The sequence below is a fragment of the Mytilus californianus genome, unplaced genomic scaffold (assembly GCF_021869535.1).
Source record: "Mytilus californianus isolate M0D057914Y unplaced genomic scaffold, xbMytCali1.0.p SCAF_8, whole genome shotgun sequence".
Taxonomy (NCBI): Eukaryota; Metazoa; Mollusca; class Bivalvia; order Mytilida; family Mytilidae; genus Mytilus; species Mytilus californianus.
The window spans coordinates 3237889-3256424 of NW_026262734.1; the positions used below are offsets into that span (position 1 = coordinate 3237889).

Sequence of the window (18536 nt, forward strand, 5' to 3'; positions counted from 1 at the left end):
GCTGTTGTCTGCTTTTTGGTCGGGTTGTTGTCTCTTTGACACATTCCCCATTTCCATTCTCAATTTTATATGATGTATTATTAAACACATTCAAAACTAATATTTTTTTAAAATTATGTTAATATTTATATCAGGATTTAATTTTCCTCTGTAAAAAGTGTATATTAATGTGTTGTTTGTTATTTTCTCTAATAAACATCAATCCTATTAATAAACTATTTAATTGATATCTATTTGAAGTGTACATTTAAGTTGGAGATTTTCATATGAAAGATTTTTTTTGGGGGGGATTGAAAAAAAATTAATGATTCCTATCATTTATCAGTGTTTCAAAATAGTTATCTATAACTATTGTGGGTACTTTAATGTCATTGCAAAATCCTTGATAATAATCCTTCATGCGAAGTTTCAATGACGCAATATGCATGTGGTTTTCACAATAATCAAGTTTTGCTTTAAAACATAACAATAAATGATCTATAATCCGACTCAAATGTTAGATTAATTGTATTCTTCATCGAACCTTTTCATCTATTTAATTTTGTAACAGCAAATTTTCTTTAAGTATCAAAATATACAAGGTGTTTTCTTAGCATATTAACAATGGTATAAGTAAAATAGCGTAGAAATATTTCAATTTATGTCATATTGATCATGGTTTAATTGACATGTATTTTTAAAGTTTACGTTTCATTATGAGGTTTATAAATATTCGAACTTCCTTATTTGCTACGAGCTTAAAATTAAATTGATAAGTTTTTGAAATATTCATGATTAACACGTATGAGTAATTTTATAGTGCAATATTATTGTGTTTTTTTCTGAAAAAAAATATCAGATATTTTTGGTCATGTGTCCATGATGAAATAATTCTAATTTCCCAGATATTGCAAGTATCATGCTAATATTATAGTAAATCGGAAATATTGTCTGATTTATGTAAAGGGTAATGTTTCACGACTTAAGATAAAACAAAATGTTTCCCGACTTGAAACTAAATTGTATTCTGTATTATAAACTATATATTTATATGAATTTGATGCGACTGTCATACAAGTGAGAGGTTTAGCTAGCTATAAAACCAGGTTTAACCCACTATTTTCTACATGCGAAAATGCCTATACTAAGTCAGGAATATGACAGTTGTTATCCATTCGTTTGATGTGTTTGAGCTTTTGATTTTGCCATTTGATAAGGGACTTTCCGTTTTGAATTTTCCTCGGAGTTCGGTATTTTTGTGATTTTACTTTTTTTTATGATGTCTGCAATAAGAAAATATCTTCTTTAGCGGTCAGAATTTGCGATTGATCATTAATGGTTGAATATGTAAACAAGGAATTAAGATGAACAGATAGATACAATAACCAAACGGTTTGGTGATACCATTATACATATTTTAAATGTAGGAATAAACATAGACAGTAACTTTCAAACAAATGAATTTACACAAACAGAACAAGGCAAAACGGAACATTGCTTGCAATTAAAACAGTTTACTGGAACTATATTGTCATGTGCTTTTGAAACAAAAAACGCTATTCATAACAAGACAACAACAGTGTCCACATTTTATACTGAAACAGTGAGAAAAACTTTTTTAATATGCGAGAGTAGAACACATCAGTAATTATTTGAAATCTGTGTTTAATACAAAAATCATTTAAGGAAAGTGTACCTAGGTTGTTTTTATTGGTATCCATTTTGATTTTGTTATCAGTTAATTAAAAGCAAACTCAATATTATTTTTATATACAAATGCACATTGTGTGCACAATCTGTCGTGAAAGAGGGGGCGAAAGATACCAGAGGGACATTCAAACTCATAGATCGAAAAAAAAACTGACAACGCCATGGCTAAAAAAGAAAAAGACAAACATACAAACAATAGTACACAAGACACAACATAGAACACTAAAGACTAAGCAACACGAACCCCACCAAAAACTGGGGTTGATTTCTGGTGCTCCGAAAGGATAAGCAGATCCTGCTCTACATGTGGCACCCGTCGTGTTGCTCATGTTATTACAAACCCGGTAGCCTCGGTAGGTCACATTTGTGAAAAGGGAACGGGATTGTAGTTACGACATAAGGAACATATCCGATATCATCTGTGAAACGGATATTCCATAACGGTCAACCAACTCGTGATGGCGTCCGTAAAATTTACGAAGGGATGATTTCAACTTCACCATTTGGAACTCTTGGTTTAATAGCTTCCTTGTGAGCAGCAACCCTCTATCAAGGAAATCATGATAGGAAATACAAGCCCGGAAATATCGTATCAATTGGGTGATATATATTCCGTATGCAGGCGCTGATGTAATGTTGCTACATAGAAATGGAAATTTCACAATTGGGAAGCTAAAATCATCTCTTTTGTCGTAAAGTTTTGTTTTCAACCGACCCTCATTGTCAATTTCTATATGTAAGGCAAGATATGAGGCAGACTTAACTCTATCTGTTGTATCCTTTATCTCTAGTTCGACGGGATAGATGCGTTCAACATAGTCACCAAATTTTGAACTATTAGAACATCATCTATATAGAGGACAGTAAAGTTAAGGGATATTGCTAACTTCTTTTCTTTCTTCCTAAGAAGTTCCTGTATGAAGTCAGCCTCATAAGAATAAAGGAACAAGTCGGCAAGAAGAGAGGCACAGTTGGTTCCCATGGGAATGCCGATAGTTTGTTGAAAAACACGTCCTCCAAACGTAATAAATATTTTGTCAATCAAGAAATCAAGCATCTTGATAATGTCAGTTTCAGAGATTTTTTTGTTTGAACCAGTTTTTGTTTGAACCAGAGTGATTTTTGACAAAGTAGGATTTATCCCTCCCTAAGACAAGATACTTGTATCTACGTTGGCCATTCTTTTTTATGAAACAAAGCAAAATCAACTCTTTCAATTTGTCTTTTAGTTTGGAATGGGGAATACTTGTGTGAAGTGTAGAAAAGTCAAATGTTTTAATACTGTTACAAGATGAAAGAGTCTTAGATTGTATGTACTCTAAAAGATCTTTGGAATTTTTTAGTATCCACATCTGATTCACACAACCTCTAAATATATTGTATGTTGGATGTGAACTGATTGATATTTCAGTCTTTGATACATGATATTTAATTTTTTTAGTTTTTATTGGCTTTTAACAAGCTGTCAGTAGCTGCAAGAACTCACAGTTATGTACTCAGTGTGTTTGTTGTATAGGGGATGTATAAATAATCGGCCACGTCCGGCTATGTTTTTGTCAGTCGTTTTTTTTTCTGCTTTGAATCGATCTGATGAGTTAAGCTTTTTCTAACAGAGTTTAATAGTTTGTCCTTATGTTGTACTGTTACACCATTGTCTCATGTTAGGGGAGGGTTTGGCGCCAACAAACTAGATCATCCCCGCCACATTCTATATGTGCCTGTCTCAAGTCAGAAGCCTGAAGTTCAGTGGTTGTCGTTAGTTTATGTCTGTCATATTTGTTTTTCGTAAATTGTTTTTTTATAAATGAGGCAGTTCGTTTACTAAATTGAAATGATTTATATTTTTATGTCGGGGCCTTTTATAGCGGACTATACGTTGTGTTCAATGTGTATCTAAGATAACTTCTCGTTAGATGACTTAAACGTTTGTAAGACTAAGAATACTTGCTGAAATGTTTTATCGCGACATTTTTGATAATTTAAACTGAATAAAGAACGATTTGATGCCGTTATTAAACATTGTAGGTTGGTGTTTAACATAAGCAAAACATATTTAGAAAGGGTGATGTGGATATTACGTCAAATAGACAGAATCCCATAGACACGCATATCAACAGACTTCTGAAGAGAAACATACATTGTTGCTTTGTTTTATTGTATTCCATGAAAAAATATATAAACCGTAAAATAATATATGCATGAAAATAGATATAATAGCAGAATCTAATTAAATAGATTAATCTAATTTTATGACAGTTGTGTTTTTTTTTCACTTGTTTCGGTGGTTAATAACGTTTGATTTTGTCCTTTCATGGACTTTCACATTTCTTAATTTGCCTTGGAGTTCAGAAGTTTTGTTAAATATTTTTTCGATTCATTGCCGAAATATAATTGATGCTCATTACTATAAATCGATGTTCACCAAAGAATTCTTCTGTAGAATATCAGAAATGACATGTCATTATATGAATAAATCATATATATCAAACACGTATATAAGCAAAAAACCATATGGTACTACAAAAACGTTCTTTAATCCCTTGTATGAGTTCATAACGACAGTACAAGCACAGTTTAAACGTGCACATCTCTTCACGAAACATGTAAAAGGATAATCAAAACTCCATACATTCACCCAAAGCACTGCAATGTATGTTTTTCAGTCTACAGTCGAATTCAGACCACGTATAATACACACATTAATTATTTTCTAAATCATGTGAATTTACCCTTGTTTCAGTGTTGTTCTTTCCTGGACTTGGTTGTTCTTTTCTTCGTTTCTTCTTTTTATCGTTAGATATTTTTATATAGGTCGATAAATGGTTTGTTATTGTCTCCTAGGAACTTAACCTCCTTTAAAAAACAAAAAAACATTTTTACAGTAGATAAAAACAAAGAATGGATTCCTAACATTTTTTTTTTTTACTTATGTCTATTTGTTATCATTATACATGTATGTAAAATGCCCCTGATGGGCCGATAATTGGTTTAATAAAGTATTCGTAGTCGTATTCTTATTCGTATAAAGTACATTTTTTTTTTCTTATTAACGTTTAGTGCTTTAAATACGCCTTAAACATATACAAATGAAAAAATCTTCATTTAATGGAAAAAAAAGGTCAAAAATCAGTTCCTTGTGACCGGTAATGACACTATATCATGTCGTGTTAAAAACAAAAGTCCTGAATGATGAAATGTGGATATGAATAATAATATGGCAACATGCCCACAAATAATTCGATATAATGTTATAGTTCTTGGGATTATCTTTAAGATAAATATTGCATAACAAAAGAGTCAAATTAAAAACAGGTTATATTGCATATCACGTTTTCTAAACATAAGTAATTACTATAGATAGGCGTGCTAGTTTACGATCGTTTGTGTTTGTAAACACACATATTTAATCCTCGCCTTGAAGTTATTTTTAAAAAGCTTTCAAAGACAACCGCGAAGTAAAGGCTCGATATTTAACAGAATACAAGTGATATCATACGAACCTTTTTTTTTGTATCTTAAGTACCCGTGTTGTTCATTGAAGATTTTATATATATTTTCTGTAAAACAAAAAAAAAAATGCAATATTTTCACAGGCCCTTTAATAATCTCTAGATGTCTTTTGGGCATTTTTTGCTGTTGGTTGTAGTCTTCATGTCGTCAAACAATATACCTTCTTTCAATTTACATGCTCATAGTGATTTAATTTGTGAATGTATCAACGTCAAAAGTAAATATAATTCAAATATAGTTTTACTTTGAAGTTCACTTTTCAAATTCACTCTACATTGAATTATCAGTGTCAAGGAACTAGTGACACGTCAGAAAGACATATGGTATATAGGTCCTACAGAAATAGATCTTTTCATGTTGTGTTAGAGGATGGAAATTAAAACAAACTTATTAATACTATTCTATGTATAGATAAAATGTAGCTGTAGGTATCAAATTAATTTGAAACTTTGCAGAAAATTTGTTTGGAAGTTCTATTCCATGTTATCACTTATAACATTAACAGTGCCCTTCTTTTACTGCACCAGATGTGCATTTCGACATTTATATTTTAAAAACTAGAACTAGAAGCATGGGATTTCAATCCATTGCTTAGATCCTTTTTGTTGTTAAGGCATTGATATTCGTAATGTTATAATGCAATATAAATAAAAGTAAAACGACCCCCTACTGCTTACTGGAACGTTATAATATGTTTAAAATAGAAGTGATGAAACTTTTGGATATTGGAACATTTACGGGAGAAAAGTTACGTTCTTAGATTTCATGTAATTCCCTCATTTTTTTTTTATTATCTAGTAGTGTATATTCTAAATGGAATAAAGACATTTAAGAATCATTGTACTATTTTCTTTAATTGATTAAGCTTATTTTTGGATCCCATTTACAACTGTTAAGGTTTTACACTACCAACCACATGAAAAGGTGCAAAATAATAGTCCTTTCTTAAATATTTCCAAAAAAACTTGGTACATAAAACTTAAGTGTTTTTGGGTAACCAATTAACACATGAAGGTTTATTCCCTTTGTCAAATTGAAAAATCGTCTAAATATATTTTGTTAATAGTGAACAAAAAGGTGAATCATGCTACACAAAGGACCACACACAAGTAATCAGTATATTGTAAAGAGTAAAGAGTAAAAGAGCATATTTGTTGAATATGGAGGTAGACATTTTCAGCAAATTGTCATCATTCCTATGGAAACGAAATGTGCGCCTCTCTCCTTGCCAACCTTTTCTTCTTTTAATATGCGAAGAAGTTCCTTCAGATACTTGTCAAAAACAAGAAGACAAAATAAGCCAGATCATGTCATTTCACATTTAGATAAATTGATGATGTTCTTTCCATTATCAATCCAAACTTTTCTGATCGGGTTCCATTGATATATCCTTCAGAGCTAGAAATTAAACAAACAAATAGACACGGCTTCGTCCGCCTCGTTTTTAGATTTATACCTTGAATTTGACATAAGTAGTCATCTTCAAACCGGAATCTATGACAAACGATTTTAGTTTGGAAATTATAATTTCCCCAAACCTTAACATCAATATACCAACCTCAACTGAACATGGAATATACATATCCAAACTCATTAGGTATTAAAGAACTTGCAGCTCTACACAGACTTTATACAACATCACCAGTATCTCAGCAGAAAGTTGATGAACCAGGGTTATGTCAAAGAACGGCTCGTCTTTTTTCTTATAAAGTTCATCGGACGATACCGAGACTTTGTAGATAAATATTCCGTATCATCTTTACAAATAATACATGGGGGAGGGTTGAGATCTCATAAACATGTTTAACCCCGCCGCATTTTTGCGCCTGTCCCAAGTCAGGAGCCTCTAGCCTTTGTTAGTCTTGTATTATTTTTAATTTTAGTTTCTTGTGTACAATTTGGAGTTTAGTATGGCGTTCATTATCACTGAACTAGTATATATATTTGTTTAGGGGCCAGCTGAAGGACGCCTCCGGGTGCGGGAATTTCTCGCTGCATTGAAGACCTGTTGGTGACCTTCTGCTGTTGTCTGTTCTATGGTCGGGTTGTTGTCTCTTTGACACATTCCCCATTTCCATTCTCAATTTTATGATAGTCTTGAAGTATTGTATTCGAGGAACTGACGTTGTTTATCATCTTAATTACGTGTTATAGTGTTCTTTGTATTTGTGTTTGTAATTTTTTTTACATTTGCTGTTTAGTCCATTTTTTGGTAATATCCTTTTGGCGTGGATCTGTATTTTTACATCCCACCTTTGTGTTAATGTACTTTAATCATTTTATATTTTTGTCCTTCATTTTTGCTTATGTGCTTGGTCTATAGAGTGTCTACATGCCATTTTGTTATTCTTTGTTGACATAGTGGTTCGCTTTTATAGTGATTAAGATTAAAACACAATGTTTACTGCTGTACCACCAATTTTTGATAAAACTATTATGTCGTTTATTTTGGTCACACATTGTTGTCAATATAATTACATTTTATGTGACTGTCATACAATTGAGAGGTTTAGCTTGCTATAAAACAAGGTTTGATCCATCTTTTACTACATCAGGTGTTTGAGCTTTTGATTTTGCCTTTTGTTAAGCGACTTTCCGTTTTCGGTTTTCCTTGGAGTTCGCTATTTTTGTTATTTTACTTTTTATAATGCAATATTATTGTGTATTTTACCCATAGAAAGAAAATGCATGAGTTACGACTTTCAGTGAGACACATTCCCATCGAATACCAGTACAACACCATTTAAAGACTGAAAACACGAAAACAAACATTGTCTACTGTTATCTTTCCAAAAGGGATTTCAACATTTTTCAGTCTGATCTTCAACAAAAATCGTCATCAAAACGATTTACACAGAATTAACACAGAGACGAAAGGAATATTGTTTTATTCTTTAGTTTGTAATGGTGATTTAGATATACCACAAGTATCTGAAAAGCAAAAGTTTGCAATAATTAACTTTACATATATATTTGTCTTACAAAATTAACAAAAATGATCTGCACTCCTAAACGAGGAAAAGATATTTCTGATCGTTTTGTATTTGCTCATTACATTTACGTATGTAACGTTATACAATTACTTTATAGAGCTTTCTTACAATTTGACGAAAGGTACGTACGCTTGACGAATCATACGTAAGATTCGTTTAAGGGATCGTTTATTTTGACATAGTTATATAATCTTAATCGATGCGTCAAGGAACTTGAATGACGTTTCGCCCCAATGGTTGCCCATCAAGGACCATTACACTGCATGCACATCAACACGTGTTCAACTTGAATTTTCGTGCGATCAAGGAATTTCGGGACGTACGAGAGGTAACAATATAATATGGTGAAGGAGATAGCTCAATACAAATTCTAAACATAGGCTCTCCATCAGAAGAAAAAAAATACCCCTAAAAATATGCTCGAACTCCTACCCTCTCACCCCAAACATTACAACTTTGCATTATCCAACATAAGAAAATAATAAGACAAATAAATTGGCTTGCCCACTCACACAAGAAAAATAAGATAAAATAAAATATAAATACTACCTTAATTAAAAAATTTGCAATCTAAAAAACAGTAAAATTGAAATAAAATACCTCCAAAATATATTATGCCGGGCTCGTTAAATAAATTGTAGAAATTCCCCGCCTCCCCCTGACTGATACCTATTGTCGCCGTGTGGTGTGTCTATACACCGGAGTTAAACTCTCCTATGTAATCGTTCGTTCAGCGCATAATTGCGTTTTTGTTCTGAACATTCGTGAAATATTTGCCAATGGAGATTAGGAGAACATTATTCATCAATCTTTCAAGCATGTTTACTCAGTCTGTTTAATAGTTAATAAGATATTGTGAAAGATTGTAGATTTATTTTCTTGATATACATTTAGGTGTTATAATGTGTATGTAAATGAAAAAAGCAAAATCTATGATTAGTTAATCTATAATTTGCGCTCAAAGGCGGATTCAGCAGTAGAGCGCAGCCGAGTTTCTCTACTTAGCAGAAATATTCTTATCCTACAATTATAGGTCTTCGCCTTGGTCTATCATATGTTCTACTAAGTCAGAGACAGAAACGATTTAATTTTCCTAAACACCCAAGTTTTCTGTTTTTTCTTGAGTATAACTTGTTGTTTGGTTTTTATTTTTACCTTTTTTACCATTAAATGCTTGTTATATAGTGTGAATAAAGTCACGTTCATATCAAACTTCATTTGCATTGATGTTGATGATCATCTACTTGTTGGTTGGCTGTTGTCTCGTGAACATGTATCCTATATATCTACTAGTAGTTAAATCAAAGTTGTTTTAGATGGGATGTATGTGTTTATTACCCCTCTCGCTCGTGTTGACGACTTAGTGTAAGTGATAAATGTACTATTGATTGGTCCACAATTATTAGATGATTTTAAGAAACAAATTAACGAAGTTTAAAGAATGGTCCCTAAACAGTTGCGTATCTCTATGGAGTATTAAGGCAACGACCATCTAACTCTCAAAGAAGGGTGGCTCTAGCTTTTGTTCCATTTCACATTGTTGTCCTACGATCGCAAGTGTTTTCACATTTAACCTTTAAATTAATAGAAAAAAACTTCATCACAATTTTCCTCTGATTTATTTCACATTACTTTTTGGGAACATTGTAACATTCTTATCTTTCAGATCTCGATGAACCATTTTGACAATTTGATGAATGCATACTCTGACATTAAAAATAAAAATAATTGTTAATCTTTTCGTAAAATTTAGAGTATCATACTTTAATGATTTCATTTGAATGCTAATGGTGAAACGCATGCTTGAAAAATTCCCGCGCAAATGTGTGTAATTGTGGTTAACATAAGTATAGTAAAGTTTCGGACGTAAGTGTATTTGAAACTATTTTTCTTTATCTTCATATTTAAAAAAGCATGTTTTATTTGCGATATACTTAGATTTTTAAAGATACGTTTGAAAAGAATGCTGTTTTACTGGATAAAATATACACTCTCGGTGTTATCGTAGAAATATAATACATGTTCCCTTTACGTTCGTCCGTACCTTTCGTCAAAATGTAAGAAAGCTCTTATAGGAGTTTTATATCTTATATAATGTTTATTATGCAAATCTTTGGGTTATATAATGCACCATTAGATAATCTAAAAGTTCGTTTGCAATTGTAACGTGTAGCTGTCTCTTACTTGGTAAGTAGTTACTAAAGTATATCAAATACAATTCATTGTAACTTATCACATGGAAAAATAATACATTAAGGGAAATGATACCATACTTTTTTAAATATCAATTACCTCACACATATGTGTCAAAATTTAAATACAACAACCACGAATGTGTTACTATAACTGTGTAAGTTTGTCAAATACATTAATGATCAAATCAATATATGTTAATGAAAGTATTCGTATAGTCTTTTACATTATTATTATAACTAATAGTTAAATCATGAACGTATATTTCTTTTTTTTTTATTTTAAAATTTTCTTTGAATTGTCTTTTAATCGTTATCAGAACCATATGATAAGCTGTTATTTTAAGATATTTCAGTATGCCCAAAAATACAATAATTATTCATTAGAATTAATAGATCTGTTCGTTTGTTTTTATTTTTATGCAGCTCAAATTATCTAAAATAAGGTTAAGAAAAATACCCAAACATTCAGTCAGATAAAAAATCGGGGTAAAATTTGTAAATGTATTTATGATATTTAATTCGATAGATAACAAATACAGGTGTTAAAGCTATAGAAAAAATGAAAACAACACGCTATTAATTCCATGCGTCCGAAGTTTTGATATTAACTATTGTTTATTAAATTGGCTTTATAATGGATAAAAACATAAAGATTGGAGACATTTACCACAGATATGGTATGAGTGTTAGACTTCGTCATATTGGAGACGATTACGATAAAAGACATACACATTTTCTAAGATGTTTTACTACGATTTCTCACTTTATAGAAAATTATTCAAAAAGATTGATGAAGTGGATCTGGATTTCTTCATTACTACAAAAGCATCTTGAGTAAAATCAACAGATCGGTAACTTGGATGTTCCTGCAAAATAAAAATTACCACCACTAAAATCTATTGTGGTACGACACGGCGTTTTGATGGAGCAAAACAGGCCCTCTGTTGAATCTAAAGAGAAAGGACACAACGTTGTTGGAGAAGGTATATAGTATAGGCATTGGATTCCGTATTGCCAATTCGTAAGCTAAAAAACTCAAAGGAATTCCATGGTATATGCAGACTTCTTGTATGGATATATGACCCGATATTATTTCTGTATCAATAATGCAACAATTGAAAATATATCTATAACGTACTTCTGATTTATACAGAATCATATATGTGTTCCTCACTTACACAATTAAGTTAAAAACAAGAGACATGAAGTGTTACAGAAACAGGAATACAAAACTATAGATACCATTCAAATTAGACTATTACATTTGTACATAGAAATATACAATGCATCTATAGTATTACTTTTTTGAATTAGTTGTTGTTCTTGTGGTAATTTTCAACCTTTACTTCTTAAAAAAAAAAAGATTTGTAATTTTGTATATTTTGACTATTATGGTAGCTTCATCTGTTTTGTGGCTGATTGATTTCTTGTTTTTTTTTCTCCTGTTATCTCAACATCTATTTTTAAAATCATATTTTGAAAGTGTATCTGCACACGGTATAAAAGTGCATTCAGACCCGTTCAAAAGGAAGTATTGTTTTGTCGATCTAATATCGTTGAAAATGCTTAATCATTATGACAACACCAATGCATTATCATTATAATTCATATACCTGTATACATGTATGTATTAATATCACCAATATACTTACTATTTAATTAGCCCGAATATGATTATTCATTCACACCTAATGCTTCTTGTCGATATAATAGATATATCTTTTATGGATTATTATCTTATTCGTGCGTTCAACTTCAAATGTATTGAACACTGCATTACATATAGCTGTGGTTACATCACAGTGTTAGATAAAAAAAAATATACGATTCCAATGCGCATACCAAGTAAACAAATTACTGAATCATATATCTTTATAAGAAGTTTACTTACTTTATCCTGGTTACACTAAAGTTATAAGTTAGAATAACAACATGACACAATCTACTGTACGGAGTCTTTTAAATTACATCATTTATCATTTAAGTCATACTGCATATAGATATGAGATTTAAACATAGATAATCTTTTAGGGTTTAGTGCGTGCAGTCTTGTGATTAAAAAAAATGAAACAAAAAAAAAAACACGAATAGCAAAGAAGAGTATGATACAAAATAGCATTTTGCATGTGTACATACAGTCGGTAATGTTTAGCAATAGAACAGAAAAAATAACTTCTGTAAAAGTAGCTTCTGAGACTTAAATGTGAATTTATTACAAAATCAATTCCCTTTACTAATCATTGTCAATCATGTTGGCTTCTCCAGAATTTCCGGCCGTACATATGTTTATTACTACAGAGGATATGATAATTGTTTCCGTCAGTCTGCATGTCTGTAAGTCAATCTGTCCGTCCGTCTGCCTGCCTGTTCGATTAGCTTTCATACTCAGAGACCGTTTAACAGCAAGAAAGCTTTCATACTTGGTTGGACTATTGGTCGTCGTATTCCTTTGGCCATGATATATCGTCAATATGATTTCACATTTTTGGTGATAATCTAGGTACCGTTTTTTCTTTCTGCAAAATTTCTTTTTCGTGGAAATACTGCTCTTGGCAACATTGCAGCTAAAACGGATATAATTTCTTTAGTCATATTAAATTTTAAAGATAAAGATGTTTATTGTCGTCATCCATAAAAAGAAATTTTCTATCTCGTCCATTTTGAGAGTCAACTGGATGAAGAAGTTTTCCCTTCGAATCGGGAAGGTTGCGCACGCATACGCATTCACACTAAATTAATACTTCTAGTCAACCCGAGTTGGACTAATCGATTTAGGTCCTCGAGAATGGATCTACTCGAGTAAAAAACTAACTCCAATATAAATCCGCACGAATATTTCAAATGTAGATATGTTATATGATGAAAAGATAAAAAAAAAATTAAAAATCGCATGACCACAACAGAATATTTTAATGTCAAAATATATTCCAAGAATGTGAAACAAACATTCAATACTATGAAATGAAACAAACCTTAGGAAAATGGACTAATTATTTTAGAGATTTGAAACATGTATAAACAGGAACAGACACCCAACCAGTGACGGATAAGCAAATAAACAAATACACAAATAAGTTCTGGAATAATGTATTGATGTATATATCTATTAAGAACAAAATAAATAGAGACAATTCAAAGATGTTGGGCAAGAACAAGAAGTGGATTTAATTGTCTCCTGGCATCCATGTAAAACATTCAGAACACTTGTAAAACAAGCACAGATCATACAATACTTCAACTGTGTAAGTGTGAAACAAATAAATGGCCACTTTCTTTGTCAAGATAACACTAGTGTTGATCAAATTAATGTATCAGCATGACACTAATTGAACGCATTTGATTGAGAAGCTCTTCGAACGGATTTTTTTCCATAGATTTGAATAGTCAAGAGTTCTTTCTTTAATCTTGACATCTTTATATAGTACAATCAGCTTCGGTATGATTTTCTAGGCTAATATCTATATTGTATTGTGATTTAAGGTGTTTGTATATAGGTAAATATTACGCGCTTTGGGTCCTCAATTGATTTTGTGGATAGATAGAAAGAGCTTAAAACGGTACCATAATGACATTAACATTAACATCTCATAAACTTACCTAGGACACTTAACAATAGGCATCATATAATTAATCCTATCTTTTCAATCATTATAATCATGATAATAAGTATATCTTTAGTACAAAAATATCTGCTACAAATTGTCGTCAAATGTTTCAGATAAAGAACTGACTCTCGATTAAAAGAATGCACATTATTTCAAAGTATGATATTTGAAGAAAGTTTAAATGCACCAGTAAGTGACTTATCTTATACAATATATAATGTATATGGAGGAAAGAAAAAATGAATTAAAAAAAAATAAGATTGCTCATTTCTACCATTTTCCTCTTATATTGTCGTTACAAAATCCTACTATAAAAAATACTATTTGCTGACCACTCTATACACAAACGATTACATTTTTATGACATAAAAGACGTAGAGATAAATCAACAGGTTAAAGATTAAACAATAATGATAATTTAATCATAAGATATTAAACAAAGTCAAATTACCAAAACGTGTCTAATTAAAAATATTTATTACTACTGAATACGGTATGGCTCTTCAACGTTTTAACATATAAGGATTTCGCCTATAAAATATGTGTTGCTTCGAACAGCACTAGGAAAAAAATAACTGTTGAAATTTGCAACTGGTGAGGTAAAATTGGTAGCGTTAATGCTTTTACAAAAACATCAATGCTAAAAAACAACTTGATAAATTCAGTAATATTAAAATCATGAAGTCTGTTTAACTAGACTGTATTAGAGCAAATGTTAAAATGTCCCCCATAAAGTCGATTTATCTTACTATAACAAAACAAATGATGGCGCCTCAAACTCGCCTGAATACTTTATATGCATTTTTATTTTGCCGTTGGTATAGTTTCCAATTTTTTATCTAATTTTGTTGGTGTTTAATTGTTTCACGATCGTTCTATATTTAATTTCTATATTGTTCCCTGTAAAGTGCACCGGGTGAATCGTCTATTGTTTATTTAATTGAACTTGAGTAGGATGTCCTCTCTTAACATTATAAGTAGATATTTAGTTATTACTTCCGGGATGTACCCTCTATCAATCATTCTGTACGCTATCACCAGTATTGTTCACACTATTGAATTGTTGTTCCTAATACAATTCGTCCTTGACATTATGACATTCAATATACGTTTGTTAATTGATATCAATCACCCCGTTTTTCCTGGTTAACCGCGCCACCTATAACATGTGCATTTCTTGCGAATGAGCATGTTATAGTATGCGTGTCGTTGTCTTCATTACGAACAACTGTCCATAAATAGTTATGTAGAAAAATAAAATTTATGCAATACAAACTACACAAAAGCGTGTGCGTGTTTCTGTTGTGCAAATATTTCATTCATTGATAAGGCGTCAATCAATTGCAGATTGATAATAGTTTCTATTCAATACATAAAAAGTAAAATGACAAAAATACCGAACTCCAAGAAAAATTTAAAACGGAAAGTCCCTTATCAAATCGCGAAATCAAAAGCTCAAACACATGCAACGAATGGAAAACAACTGTCATATACCTGACTTGGTACAGGTATTTCCTTATGTAGAAAATGATTGGTTAAGACAACTCTTAACGTAAAGAAACGTTTTGAAATTATATAATCTATACCAATTCCTTACTGCACTTTGATGTCACTATTAATCCCTTTTAAGGATTGATAAAATAGTTTTAATAATGTAATGAGGAATAACTTTAATATTTTAAATAATTTTTAACTTATAAGTTCTACATATCATACATACCATCATTCAAAGTCATTGATGAGTTATACTTTCATATATCTGTATGGTGCAGAGATATAACTCTGCGGTAATATATGTTATTTTTAAAGTTGTCCTTTAAATTATTTCTTTATGGTGCAATATATCAAAATGCGATTTGATTCTGAGTATTTATGATAATGTATAACACCGATATATCAGTAGAGATATTGTAAAACGTCTTGTACGTGGTATGTTGTATTATTTTATTATGCATGGTGAAGTTGAAGATACTTGTGAATCTTTCAATAGAATTAAAAAGATACTTTTTCAGTAGAATAATCTAAATATTTTAGTTGTAAAGATAAGTTTATAAATCTATGCAATCTTATTACAGAAGCCTTATCAAATATTGACACAAGAAGATTTTTAACTGTGACGTTTAAGCCTATGCTGTTTTGTTGCTACGATATTTATTGTTATGCATTTTGCGTCCCTGTATATGGAAAACAAAATTTTCTAGTCGGAATTTTCTTTAACAATTTAATACCTATTCATAGTCGAGACTGTGATAACACCTCTAACGTTATTATGAGCCCCATTTAATGTATGCAGATGCTTATTCCAGAAACAATGTAGGCTTTATAAGGACGACATCCCTAAACTGTACCTTTTTGAACGCAATGTTATCAACAAAACCTTAGCTTTATTGACAAACCTTATCATATTTACAGTGTGTAAAGGGCAATAATTCAAATTATTTTTTGTGATTTCCATTAACCTAATGGACTTACTGTACGCAGGAACAACCATTGGTTTATGGGTTATATCAACTGAATATAAGAAGACGATCAGTAATCTTTCTGGGAGAGGAGAGCAAGATGATATATAAAATGATATTGCTGGTCTCATAAGAACTTAATATAATTACTATTGTCCAATTTAAAAACAGTATGCAGGACCACATGTGTTCATAACTGCATATAAATAAATATTAAGTTATATTATAATTTATTCATAACAAAATCGATGATAGTACAAATAAAACAATATTAAAAGATCGTATTACAGTATTACATTGATAACCTTTTATGATAAGTTTAACTTATCGAACTGATAAGTTCATATCGGTCGTATGTGAATTTAAGGACTCTTATATATAAACTAGTTTTTCATCACCGTAGAAACAAACATGTGATATCCCGTTTGTAGTAAGTTTTCTACAGGTACAACTAAACTTTGAAGTCTAGTATGACGTCCATTACCGCTGAACTAGTATACATATTTGTTTAGGGGCCAGCTGAAGGACGCCTCCGGGTGCGGGAGTTTCTCGCTGCATTGAAGACCCATTGGTGGCCTTCGGCTGTTGTCTGCTCTATGGTCGGGTTGTTGTCTCTTTGACACATTCCCCATTTCCATTCTCAATTTTATTCAAAACAAAATCTTTGTATCTATAATCCAAAAGGCACAAATAAGGCTCGGATTTGTAGTGATTTTATTACTTTTACATGTAATTAAAACCTTGTAAAAATTTCAGACAAAGGGGAATAAATCAATGATCATTACATTCACAATTTTTAAATATCTGATCCCGCTCTAATATAAATATTCTCACATTTAAAGTCTCATTATGAAATGCTATAGATTAAAATAGATTACATGTATCACATGCTCATCAAGTTATTACCTCTACCTGTTAGTCCACGAGGTCATCTCCAGCCAAGTAGCCAGTACTTTGATATTGGTATGAACATACAGATATTGTGTTATCAAAATTTGCTGTTACAAAATTTTTAAAATTATTTTTGATTACGGAATTTATCTCCCTCTGAAAAGCTCAGATTCCTTGTCTTGCTTTGTCTAAAATTTCTTTTCCTTTTTGATTTAGTATCTCTTCATTATTTGAATAAGTTTTGGATGTTCAAATATGTTTTCCTCGAGCATCACTGAAAAAAGTGAAATCACAAAAATACTCCGAGGAAAATTCAAGAAGGAAGGTCTCAAATCAACTTTATGAAGAGATATATATATTGTCGAAATGCGCATCTCGTGTAGTCAAATTAGTACTGTTAATGTTATAACTACCACTGGGTCGATACCTTTGCTAATAGATGGTAAGTACATGTGTGCATGACAACAACACAAAGCCATAACACATGTACAATAATAAACAAGGACAGTGACAACCAGGAGCACATTACAACAAGACACAGCCACAAAACCGGTATAATAACAAGCAAGGATAGTAAAAAAAACCAGGCGCACATAACAACAACAAAAAGCCTCAAAACCCGTACACATACAAAGAAAGTAACAAACCAGGTACACAAACAAATACAGAAAATAAAAGAACAGGTGCACATGCATATAAAGAAAATAACAAAACATGTGCACATACAAATAAAAAAATGACAAAACATGTGTACATACAAATAAAAAAATGACAAAACATGTGTACATCAATTATGAACAGCTGTTCGGATAAACAACATTTTTAAAGAGTTGTTTTCATTATCGTAAAAACAATCCCGTATATTTATCCTCAATATTGATATGACAGAAAGTGATTTATCGTCGGATTTTAATCTGAATGGTGCCACTTGTGGTGCAAAAACCCTAATCATACTTGAACACCTGGGTTCAACGGTTTTTTGTTAAATCTGTAATCTTTTGTCATTGTATAACAAAAGAAAAAGCATAAATGGTTATATAAAAACCTAAGACAGAATCTTCTTTTCTATATTGGATTATTGTGTGATTTTAAAAGTTAAAAAGAATATTAGAAAAAGAAAGAAAAAAAAAGATACAATTTTATCATATATAATAAGCTCCACTATTTGCTATATTCATCTGCAAAATGGTTTTT

At 31.1% G+C, this 18536-nt stretch overlaps 1 protein-coding gene across 2 annotated transcripts in view; it reads left to right on the forward strand.

Annotated features, from left to right (window-relative positions):
• LOC127712260 (neural cell adhesion molecule 1-B-like) overlaps positions 1-18536 on the forward strand; it is a 210506-nt gene that overhangs the window by 37942 nt on the left and 154028 nt on the right. The window lies entirely within an intron of this gene.